Genomic DNA, 12,025 nt, shown 5'->3' with positions numbered 1-12,025 from the left:
TCCTCATTTTAAAATGCTTTCTTTGTTCACTTTTCTATTGATATACTTTTTTAAAATCGTAGGTAAGAGCATTTATATATTAAAAAAATTAACTCTTAGATTAACTCTTAGCCTATAGTATATATTTACCTATCTCTCTCCAATTTGCCATTTGCCTTCTAATTTGTCTTATGGCCTATTTCTTTTTAAACAATAGCTTCCCATATTCCATATTCTACAATCTTATATATATGTGTGTGTATGTGTGTATTTTTAAATTAATTATTTTTTTTGCCTAAGCCATATTTACATTTTACAATTATGTTCATGGACTAAAAAATGTGTTTACTTTCACATTTTTGCATTATGTGAGCTAATCTGAAAAAGAGCTGATGATGTACTATTGATTCTGACACAGTCATGAAAGGACAGATTATGCTTCTACTAAAATTTATATTTTATGACAGGTTTGTCAGGTTTAATTCATGACTCATACACATTTCTGGCTCAGTAGCCACAAATTATCTCCTTTTGAATCTTTATGATATAGTACATTTTCTTACCAGAACATTTTTTTCAAACATCTTGATACCTTCTAAAGAAATAAAAAAGGAAATGCACCAAAAATTGATAAATAAAAAAAATTTTAAAAGTGATATCAAATGCACATGTAGACAGGTGTATGTATTATTATTCACTCTCCACTTTCTTATTTCTCACACTAGTTTCATATTTTTATCAGTACATTTTTCTCATTTTTTTTAAATATTTATTTATTTTTTTTTTTAGTTCTCGGCGAACACAACATCTTTGTTGGTATGTGGTGCTGAGGATCGAACCCGGGCCGCACACATGCCAGGCGAACACGCTACCGCTTGAGCCACATCCCCAGCCCCATTTTTCTCATTTTAAGAAAAGGATATATATAGATTATAACAAACATACACGTACCAAAAAAAAAATGAAACTAATGATACCATCTTCATTATAATAGCATTAGTGAAATTTCAAATGAGGAAAGTTAAAATATAAGTTTCTAGGAATAGGAAATAGCTAGGAATGGTAGGGTTGAGGAGGAGGTAACTAGGAACATGTTAGTCATGCACAGAGACACAACGATAAGACATATGGTATACTCAAGAGACAGAGGGAAGGCAATCAGGGGCCAAATCACACAGGCCATCCTGTCCTGTTTGAGTCTTAAACTGAAAGTAGATGGAAGTGCATGTAAGTGATCTGTTTAAATTCATTGCTTTATAAGACTCTAAAATGATGCAGAGAACAATTGAAGGAAAGCAAAAGTTCCCTATGTCCAGTCCTAAGACTCATTGGCAGTCCCAGTAATAGATAATGACTACCTGCAGGGGCGGGGACTCTAAATATACAGAGAGGAAAATGCACTTGGGGTAGAATTGAAATGCAAAACAAACAGCACTTAGCAGCTGACTACAAACAGAGAAGTGGAGATAAGTGGGTGGTAGTGTCTCATCAGGAGACAGGAAACACTGAGGGCAGCCCTGTGGTAAGAACACTAGCATTTACACGTTTGGTTTTGCAATTCCTTTGAAATATACAAGACATGTCACTGGAGCTAAGAAAGAAGGCCAGGCTGTGGATCATAGTTGACACCTCGAGTGTGGACAGGATTGCTTAGGGAAAAAGCACAAAGCAGTGGCTCTCAACTGGAAGTTGGTTGTAGGCATTTTGCCATTAGGGGATGTTTGACAATGTCTGAAGACTTTGATTGTCACAACTGGAGCATCTAAAGAAGAGAGACAGTGGACACTGCTAAACATCCTACAATGCACAGAACAGGTCCTCCTAGCAAAGATTTTCCAGAACTAAATGTCAATACTGTCAACGTTGAGATACCTGGTATAGAGTGCAATGACATGAGGGCTCCATCTAGAGACCACAGTGGATCCAGAACAGACTGAGGAGGAGCAACCACAGAGGACACCAGGTGGGTCTGGTGTCACCAACACAGAGAGAAAAAAGTTTGGGCAACTGTGGACAAGAAAGCATTATATATACTGATTTAGATTCTAATTCATACAGACACTTTATTTTTATTCTTCTGAAAATATTTTCCAACCTGTTAATTTTTTAAGAGGCTACAAAATAATCATCTATTCATAAAAGAGTAATGAAATTCTGTATCACTTTCCATTAATCCCCAACCTTGGTCACCTTCCTATATTTCTCCATTTTGCAGAGGCTTACCTCAAAGGGGAGATAGCTGACCACTGATTGAAGGAATAGGAATAGGGAGGAAAGAAGGAGGGAGGGAATCTGGACTAATAAAAAGGATAAATACTTTATATAGAATATAAACAGGCCCCACTTACAGATACAAACCATTCCAAATGATCACTTAAGAACCTGTTATTTGGAATTCTGCATGCATCTTCCCTACGGAGATGAAGATGATGTTATGGCAAGTATCACATTTAAGGAAAAAATAAAAATACCTGTTTAACCTGTAACATCTTTCTTTTGATGCTACTGACAGTTCAAGAAGTCCATGAGTTCAGGAGGTTTGGGATGGTTTTAAAAAGTCAGCTGCCTTCCTCTTTTGATTTTTTAATTTTTCATTTGTTCTTTTTAGTTGTACATGACAGTATAATATATTTTGACATATTATACATACATGGAGTATAACTTCCCATTCCTGTGGTTGTACATGATGTGAAGTTACATGGTTGTGTATTCACATATGAACATAGGAAAGTTATGTCTGATTCATCTCTCTTTCTTAAAAATACCTACAATTTCAATTTTTTTAGAGCTCATTTATTCATCAAATACTGATTCATGCTTACATAGGTCTTAGTGTCGGGTCCCCCTCTAAATGCTAAACTCTGTGTGAGCAAGCACCATGTTTACTCTACTCGATACCAAATGCTAAGAAACTACCATTACTGCCTGGCATCCAAAAGATAAAAAAATGATTAATGAACAAATGAATCTAAGTAATGAACAAATTAATGAATGTAGTTTTAAGGTCAAACTTGATGTTTGTATTTCCAAAGGGTAAATTTTTATGCAGGATTACCCTATAAACTTGCTAGAAAGCAGCCTGGCAGTGTTAAGAATGATATTTTGAATGAGAAATGTTCCCCATAAACAGTTCAGTCCAGCCAGGGAGCCTACCACTGGAATCTGCCTCTCTCAAACAGTATCTTTGAGATATATATATATATAAATACACACACACACACACACACATATATATATATATTTAATAGCATACATACACATGCACATAATGGACACACACATACATTTATACCCCATTTACATATTATACTCACGGGTCTCTTCCTCCCTTTGAGATACTAAAACATCTCCATTTTTGCTATGGCTGTGGTAATAGTGATACAAACGCATCACAAGCTGACAGTTTTAAATTTAGAAAGAAAAGATCCTATTTCCTTCAGAAATATAAGGGAATCTTCAGGAGAGGCGAGTTTTTGAAATGTATGGAAACCTACTAACAGGATTAATGTATTATCGTAAACAATTTTATGCAAAGAAACTTCCACATTGGACTTCAAAGGAGAATGGAGTTAAGACAGGAGAAGTGGGTCAAGTGGAGAGGACTTTCCTGATTAGGAAATGATGGTCACAGGGGAACATTTTACAGGGCACTCAAGCACAAGGCCTTTGTAGCAGCATGCCTGTCTTCTCTCTAAACAGTGCCATTTAGAACAAGAATGGCATTAGAGAGGGAAAGGAGACTCTGCTGAAAATAGGCAGGGAACAGTCAGAACCAGGCACCCCAGGAAACCATGCCATCAAGATGTTGATTATACAGGATATTTAAAAAAAAAAAACAAAAACAAAAACAAACTGGAAATGCACACTTTAATAAGCCAGTAAATGTGTAGGGGTCCAGGACTTTTAGATATTCAAGATACTTATATAGACATCCATCTGCAAATGAAAAGGAAAAAATAGTAAAATGCCAATTAGCAGCAAATAAGATTTAGTTGATAGCACACTCAATACTATTCTGCAGTTTATATTTTTCTTCATGTGACTTTAAGTCTTATACCATTTGTTTTACAACTTGTAATCAGTAATTAGTAGGCATATTAATAATTTGTTATTAACTAAATTCACTGTTTTAACAATCATTCACAAATATACCTACTCACAAATATAGCATAATGAGTGCTCTGTCTCTATTAACAATCCACACTAGAGAAACCTGTGGTTAAGTCTTGAATCAATAAGTGCTAGTGTTCTAAATTGGAAACTGATTAAGTAAACTTCATAATTAGGCTTAAAAATTAAAGTTAAATTCTAATAATTAAAAATGATAAGAGCTAAGTGGATTGCATATTATATGCTAAAGGCTTCCCATCCATTTCATCTAGACTTCACAATAAATCTGTAATATAGGTAGGTAAAATCATTGAATCCATTTTACAGATGAAGAAAAATAAGATGCAGAAAGATTAAGTGACTTACCAAGATTATAGCTTCAGAGCTAGAATTTGAACTATGCATTCTTCTGAAGGTTCTGTAAAGTAATGACAAACATAAAAATAAAGAATTCATAGAACTTTCTGGAGGGCACTGAACTTCTCATTGCTTGCTTTGACTTTGTTTCCACTTCACTCTTGGCGCTCCTTTTTCTTATCTTCTGTGTCTACACACTATTCTATTTATTTCCATGGCTTCAGTTTTCTATCTTGGAGATTTCTAACTAGATCCAGCCCAGATGGTCTTCCTCTACGTCACTGTTATGTAGATATCATGAGTTGGATATCTTCCTGTACCTAAAAGTAAACATGACCTACACTGAACTCAGTATCTCCAACTCATGCCCCAAACTTAACTCTTCTACATGAGTTGTTCACCTCAGGAAATGACTCTTCCAACTTGGGAGTGATCCTTCCCTCTCAAGCCCTACATTCAGTGATATTTGCATCCACACCTCAATCATCAGCTTTAGCAGGATTATGGCAACAGCACAGCCACCTACCTGTTATCCTAACTGTTATCCCTGCTTGGGGCCATATTCAAACATTTTTCTCAAAGTGATTTTCCTGATGATAGAGTACAAAGCCAGAACTGGGGGATCTGGGACAACTTGCTGTAAATGGGTAGGAGTTAGCCTATGAAAAGACAGCTTGCTCATTCACTTATTTAGCAATTTTTTTTTTTTTTTTTTGGTTGTTGTTGAACACCTTCTTTGTGCCAGAGAGTGAAAATCACAATAATAAAAAAGGAGACAAAAAGGCATCACTAGGGGCTGGGGTTGTAGCTCAGTAGTAGGGTGCTTGCCTTGCATGCATGAAGCACTGGGTTCAATCCTCAGCTCCACATAAACATAAATAAATAAAAATAAAGATATTGTATCCATCTACAGCTAAAAAAATATTTTTTTAAAAAAAGACATCACTAACTGAAATGAAACAAAGTGTACATATGTGTATGTGATACATGATGCATGTGTGTGTGTGTGTGTGCACATTTAGATGGTGATAAAATCTTGCTACTATGATATAGAATCTCACTACTGCCTCATCGGCACACAGCCCTGATGAACTACTTTTAATTTCCCAAACATGCCACGGTCCTGTATCCAGGCCTCTGCACATGCTGCTTCTTCTATTTAAAATTCTCTTCCCACTGTTTTTTCATAGGCTAACTCCTACCCATTTACAGCAAGCGGTCCCAGATCCCCCAGTTCTGGCTTTGTAATCTATCATCAGGCTCCCAAAGCAACTTAAACTTCCCCATTATAGTATTTACCACTCTACACTGTCATTGCATAATTACTCATCTGTTCCTCTCTCAACTATAAGTGCCCAGAGACAAAAAAAAAAAGTGTTTTGATCATATGATAAGTATTTGTATTCATATGCTATGACTGTCAAAACAAAATACCATGGATGAAGTCACTTAAACTACAGAAATGTATTCTCTCATAGTTCTGGGGGCTAGAAGTCTAAGATCAAGGTATCGACAGGTCTGGTTTCTCTTCTTGGCTTGCAAATGTCCACTTCTCAAGTACCTACATGATCTTTTCTCTATGTATGTGGTGCCCTGGTAGCTCTTTGTGTGTCTAAATTTCCTTTTTTTTTTTTTTTTTTGGTACCAAGGATTGAACCTTGAACTACATCCCCAGTCCCTTTTAAAATATTTTATTTAAATTTCCTCTTCTTATAAGGATGCCAGTCATACTGGAGTAGGAACCACTATAATAACCTCTTTTTATCTTACCTCTTTAAAGACCTTATCTCCAAATACAATTTCACTTTGGGGTACTGGAAGTTAGAGTTTTAATATGTGAATTTTAAGAGGGCACAATCCAGCCAGAAAAACAAATTGTACAATCAGCCTATTCGGCTCTAGTCACTTCCCTGATCCCATATTATTTTGAAGCAATGCAAAACATCATATCCTTTAATTAACAAATATTCCTTTAACAACTTTTTTTAATTCTTTTTTTAATTGGACACAATATCTTTATTTATTTATTTTTATGTAGTGCTGAGGATTGAACCCAGGGCCTCGCACATGCTAGGCGAGTGCTCTACCGCTGAGCCACAACCCCAGCCCCCTTTTTAACATCTTTAAATAAAGACAATATACTTCTGTTTGTGTCAAAAAGGAGAGTAGTCCTCTTAAACTCTTCAGTAACACCTAACATCTTTTCTAGTTTTGAGGAGCATTGACCTTTTCACAAGATTCCTTCTGTTTAGAAAATCTTTCCTTTTATAACAATCATTCACAAATTTTATAAATCTTCTATATGATAGACCTTCATTCTATACTTGAAAGATCAAACAGTAAGTATCCAGATGGTTTTAACTGAAGTTTTTCTATCTGTGCTTGAGCTATTGAAAAATGAACTGTGTGTTTGCATGTACACACATGCACGTGTGTTAGTCAGCTTCTTATCACTATAATGAAATACCTTACACAGGCTACTTAGAGAGGAGGTTTATTTAGCTCAAAGTATTGGAGACTTATAGTTCATAATCAGGCAGTCTCACTAGTTTAACCTCTGGTGACAGTGGCCAATGACAGCACATCATAGAAGGAGCTAATATAGGAATAAGCAAGTGATTATATCTCAAACCAGGAACACAGAGAGAGTGTACAACCAGGAACAGGCTTGCTCCTTATATAATGACAATTGACATGTTCATCTTTTGGAATGTCCATCTTTATTTCAAGAACTAACAAAGGAGTTGCACAGGAAATATCTTACACACCACCCCCAATGAACTAAGGTCTCCCAGTAGTCCCCATCTCCCAACAGCACCACCCTGAAGACCAAGCCTTCAACCACAGTGGATCTTTGGGAGACACAAACCATATTCAATCCATTGCAGTACATATTAAGACTAAAATGAGGCTAACAGATTTTCAAGATGCATTTTGAGACTCCATGAATGCTACTCCATGCACTATCCGTGAAATCTAAGAAGATACTTTCTCTTTTCATTATGGATGTCTTTAACAGCATCCCACATCTCCTAACAGCTGTCATAGCAACATGCTCCCCTGTCAGGATGAGAAAGTAGCAAGGCCCATCCTCTTAATGCATGAATGAACCAGGGAGACTTCTGAACAACAGAACTCCCCAGAGTTTGGATGACACCATTACAAAATGCAGTTTTGCAGTTTCTGCCAGTCTCATTTAAAGTGATGCCTTCTCCATACTGACTCTTCACAGCATGATGATAAAATAAGGAGGAGATGAGATGGTCCTTCTTTATTTTCCATTTGTAATTCTACATATTTTGCCTTTAAAAGAGAAAGTTACAAAGTGAACATGAATAACATGGTCACTGAAAAATACATGGAAGTCATAGGATTTCAATGACTGACATTTTTGGTTTTGTGTATGTTTATAAAGGAAAATAAAAGAATCGTTGTGTTCCAAAAATAAACTGAATATCATAAATACCAAAAGTTTTATTCAGCAGAAACTCTTGAAACTGGAAAAAATGTCTGCTTGGATAGGAGTTCTACAAATGAACATATATGTAAGTATACTTACATTGATTTTTTTTAAATAAAATATATTTTTAGAACAGTTTTAGATGTACTGAAAAATTGCTTAGATGGTACAAAGAGTTCTCATAGCCCCAGCGAGTCTCCCCTATTAACATCCCACATGTGCATTTGCTAAAATTAATAGGCTAATATTGATAAATTATTTTTAATGACAGTCCCCACTTTATTCAGATAGTCTTTATTTTTACCTAATATTTTTCTGTTCCAGAACCCTATCCAAAAATAACACATTTGATTAGTTGTCATGTCTCCTTAAGCCCCTCTTAACTCTAACAATTTCTTTAAATTCCCTTGTTTTGTATGCCCTTGACAATTTTGAGCAGTAGTCTTACTTGTAGAATGTTCCTTCAACTGAAATTTGTTTGATGTTACTTTATATGATTAGACTGAAGTTATGCGTTTGGAAAGGAAGAACACAAATGAAAAGTGCTATCTTATCACATTATATATACCATCAACACAATTTATCCCTGCTGATGTCAACCTTGATTATCTGGCTGAGGTATGTTTGTAACAGCTATAATTATTATGAGTGTTAAGAGGTGTTCTATGAGCCAAGATGGGGTCTGCCTTGGTAAATTTCCAAAAAAATCTTAAGAAAAATGTGGATTCTGCTATTTTTTGAATGAAATGTTCTATAAATGTCAGATCAAGTCCATTCATAGTGTTATTTAGGTGAACTATATACTTACTGACTTTCTGTACAAGTGATCTATCCATTACTAAAAGAGAGGTGTTGAAAGTCTGCAACTACAATAGTGAACTTGTGTATTTGTCTTTGCAGATCCTTTATTTTTTGCCTTATGTATCCTAATGATCTTTTGTTAGGTGCCTACAAATTCAGCATTGTTATGTCATTTTGGAGAATTAACCCAAGCCCTTTATCATTCTTTTTGAAGAATGGCCTTATTTATCTGATAATTTTCCTTGTACTTTAGTCTGCTTTATCTGAAATTTAGATAATCTAGCTTTCTTTCAATTAGTGTTAATATAGTATCATTTACTTTCAACCTAAGGCTTTATAAGTAGAATTGGATCTTTTAAAATCTACTCTGATAATCTCTGTGACCTATTTGGTTAATTGGTGTATTTAGACCATCCACATTGCATTCAAAGTGATTATATAATTGGATTAATATCTACTATGTTTGTAACTTTTCTATTTGCTACATTATTTGCTCCCATACTTCTTAAAGTATTTTATATGATACCATTTTACCTCCTCTCTAATTACACTTTTCGAAAAGAGCCTACAGTGGGGGAACAAATTTGTATCACATGTACATCAGATAGAGCACTGATAGAGGATAGATCAGGATACATCAGATAGAGGATATATAAAGAACTTAAAAAACTTAATACCAAAAAAAACCACAACACAATCAATAAAGAACTGAACAGACACTTCTCAGAAGAAGATAAACAAGGAATCAACATATAAAAAAGTATTCAACATCTTTAGTAATTACAGAAATGCAAATCAAAACAACTCTAAGATTTCATCTCACCCCATTCAGAATGGCAGTTATCAAGAATACAAGCAATAAGGGTTAGGGTTGTAGCTCAGTGGTAGACCACTTGCCTTGCACATATGAAGCACTGGGTTCAATTCTCAGCACCACATAAAAATAAATAAATAAACAAAGGTACTGTATCAATCTACAACTAAAAATATTTAAATAAAAAAATAATACAAGCAATAGTAAGTGTTGGAGAGGATGTGAGGGAAAAGGTACACTCATACATTGCTGGTGGGACTGCAGTTTGGTGCAACCTCTTTGGAAAGCAGTGTAGAGATTCCTCAGAAAACTTGGAATGGAACCACTATTTGATCCAGCTATCCCACTCTTCCTTCTATACCCAAAGGACTTAAAAATCAGCATACTATAGTGACATAGCCACACCAATGTTTATAAGCAGCTGAATTCATAATAGCTAAACTGTGAAACCAACCTAGATGCCCATGAATAGGTAAATGGATAAAGAAACTGTGGTATATATACACAATGGAATATTACTCATCATTAAAAGAGAATAAAATTATTGCAGGTAAATGGAGTTAGAGAATATTATGCTAAGTGAAGTAACCCAATCCCCAAAAACTAAAGGCTGAATGTTCTGATTAGTGGATGCTGATCTACGATGGTAGGGGGGTCATGGGAAGAAAGGGGGAATTTTGGATTGGGCAAAGGGGAGGTGATAGGGGTAGGAGAGATGGAGTAATGAGATGGACATCATTACCCCAGGTGTATGTATGATTACACAAGTGGTGCGTCTCTATACTATGTACAACCAGAGAATTGAAATGTTGTACTCCATTTGTGTACGATGAATTGAAATGCATTTTGCTATCATGTACAACAAAGTAGAATGAATAAAAATAATAATAAAAAAAATTCTAGGGGTGGGGTTGTGGCTCAGTGATACAGCGCTTGCCTAGCGTTTGTGAGGCACTGGGATCGCTTCTCAGCACCACATATAAATAAAGGTCCATTAACAACTAAAAAACATATTTAAAAAATTGTAAGGTGGTTTTACTAGAGTTTGTAATATTCATTTTATTTATTTTTAAAGTATTTTTAAGTTGTAGATGGACACAATATCTTTATTTATTTTTATGTGGTGCTGAAGAATGAACCCAGTGCCTCACACAGGCAAGGCATGCGCTCTACTACTGAGCCACAACCCCAGCCCCGTAATATTCATTTTAAATTAATCTAAGTTATGTTTCAAATATACTATGTCATTTCACAGGTACCTTATAACATATTGCTTGTTTCTCCTTTCCACTTCTTATGAGATTGTGGTCATTCATTTTATTACATGTTGTAATCACCTAATACAATGTTATAATTATTAGTTTAAACAGTTTTATTTTTGATCAATTAATCATGAGAAAAACAGAATATTTTCCTTTCATTTATCCCTTCTCTGATGCTCTTCTTTTCTTAATGTAGATACACATTTCTGCATTGCTAAATAATTGACTTTTCTATGAAAAACTACTTCCTTTAATATTCATGAAGGGAAAATCTTATAATACATAGAAATTTCTCAATCCTTGCTTGTCTGAGAAAGTCTTTGTTTCTCCTTCACTTTTAAAAGCTAATAATTTCCCTATATGTAGAATTCAAAGCTAGTAAGGATATTTTGTTTGTTTTTCTTTTAACAGTTTACTTCATTCTATCTGCATGGTTTCTGATGAGAAATCCACTGTAATTCCTATTTTTGTTCTTCTACAGAATAGCCCTAACTCTTGTTTTTTGTGAGATTTTCTCTTTGCTTTCTGGAGTATGGATATTATATATCTAGCAATAAGTTTTGGTGTCTATCCTGATTGATGTTTTCTGAGCTTCCTGGACCTGAGGTTTTGGACTATTAAGTCATTTTTACTTCAAATATTTCTTTTGTTCCATTCTCTCTTTTTTATCCTCCTGATCTTCCAATTCTATATGTGTTTTACCTTTCGAAATCATGCCACGCTTATTGGATGTTCTGGCGTCATTCTTGTGGTTGGATTCTCCTCAACCAAGTCCAGTCTTCTAATGAGACCATCAGAGAAATTCATTTCTTTTTCTGTACTTATGATTTCTAGTATTTCCTTTTGACTTTTCTTATATTTTCTATCTCTTTGCTTATGGTGCCCATCTGTTCTTGCATGTTGTCTACTTTTTCTATTAGAGCCTTAACATATGAAACATACTAAGTTCCTATCTGATAATTCCAAAATCTGTCATGCCCAAGTCTTGTTCTGATGCTTGGATTATATTTTAATCTGTGTTTTTTTTTTTCTTAGTTTTTAGTGTGTCTCATAGTATTCTGTTGAAAGTTAAAGATGATATTTTGGATAAGAGGAGCTAAAGTAAAAAGAACTTCAGTGTTAGGTTTTAAGTTAATCTGGCTAATAGTTGGGCTACTTAATGTTTACTGTAAATGTAGGTGTTTCAAGTATTCAAATTATTCTAGTGTCCTTTTTTTTTTTTTTTTTTTTTTTTTTTCTTTT

General features: G+C 34.7%; 1 long non-coding RNA gene across 1 annotated transcript in view; it reads right to left on the bottom strand.

The window, feature by feature from the left end:
• Positions 1-3,829: 3,829 nt before the first annotated feature.
• Positions 3,830-12,025, bottom strand: part of LOC125617487 — a 123,059-nt gene continuing 114,863 nt past the window's right edge. The window contains exons 3-4 of the long non-coding RNA XR_007348516.1: positions 4,456-4,507; positions 3,830-3,915 (exon numbers count right to left, since the gene is read on the bottom strand). This is a non-coding gene — a long non-coding RNA (uncharacterized LOC125617487). The remainder of the gene's footprint in view (positions 3,916-4,455; positions 4,508-12,025) is intronic.

The sequence above is a fragment of the Marmota marmota genome, unplaced genomic scaffold (assembly GCF_001458135.2).
Source record: "Marmota marmota marmota unplaced genomic scaffold, marMar, whole genome shotgun sequence".
NCBI classification, from domain to species: Eukaryota; Metazoa; Chordata; class Mammalia; order Rodentia; family Sciuridae; genus Marmota; species Marmota marmota.
Note: the sequence above shows the minus strand (reverse complement) of the source record. Positions and strands in the feature narration are given on the sequence as shown.